Source organism: Crinia signifera, chromosome 1, assembly GCF_055691185.1.
Source record: "Crinia signifera chromosome 1, ASM5569118v1, whole genome shotgun sequence".
Taxonomy (NCBI): domain Eukaryota; kingdom Metazoa; phylum Chordata; class Amphibia; order Anura; family Myobatrachidae; genus Crinia; species Crinia signifera.
Genome location: NC_139217.1, coordinates 295,897,996 through 295,898,911, shown reverse-complemented (window position 1 = coordinate 295,898,911; position 916 = coordinate 295,897,996).

Sequence of the window (916 nt, the reverse complement as noted above, 5' to 3'; positions counted from 1 at the left end):
GCATAGACAATGGGGGTGCATTTAACATTGTTAAATTAAAAATCGCATCGCATGCCATTGTACAAGCACTCCTGTTAATTTAACGGGAATATTGCATCGCATCGCACGCATCGGACACCACTAAGTATGGCATGCGATGGGCGCCGTGCTAGGAAACAAGTACCGTACTGTATATGCTTTGGTGTACCATTGATTAGTAAATATGAGTGCCAATATAATACTCGTAAAGTTTTAACAGTCTGGCACCTTGGTTTCCTGTTTTCCCAAACAAATTTAGATATATAACTTTGTGGGAACATTCGCATCATACAGTTTTTCATAGTGTTGTGTGAGATTAATACCTATTTCCTTTGATTTAGATTTTTGACAATGAAAGTTGAAATTATGTTTTAAGAGTTCAATAAGGTTGGATGGCATATTTATGAGAAGGCTTTAGATTTATCTTTGTTAATTTAAAAATTTGATAGTTCCCAAAATATATTCTTTTAGGAGCAGAGGTAGTGATAGATGAAGTTTGTCACTATGAGGAGGATGTGAGGGGGATGTCATCTGCGTAAGAACAAAATGTATATTCATTTTAATTCAAGCTATGTTAGCAGATTCTAGAGCTAATGGCCCCATCACATAAGCAAAGAGAAGGGATGGCTTGTTACTTTTATTATTTTTTAAATTATATGCTACCATTGAGTATTTTATTCTAGGGTTATAAATACATTTTTACCTTATATAGGAAATATAATTATTTTTTTATACAAAATGTTTTATTTTAATTTATAGAGCAAATGTGAGCAATGTTGGCATTTTTAACGGATATTTTGCACATCTCTCACTCAAAGGGTTAATTTACAGTAGCATCAAGGGAAAATAATAGAGTGGAAGAATCTATCACATTTGCATTATGTATTAAGCTGAGCAA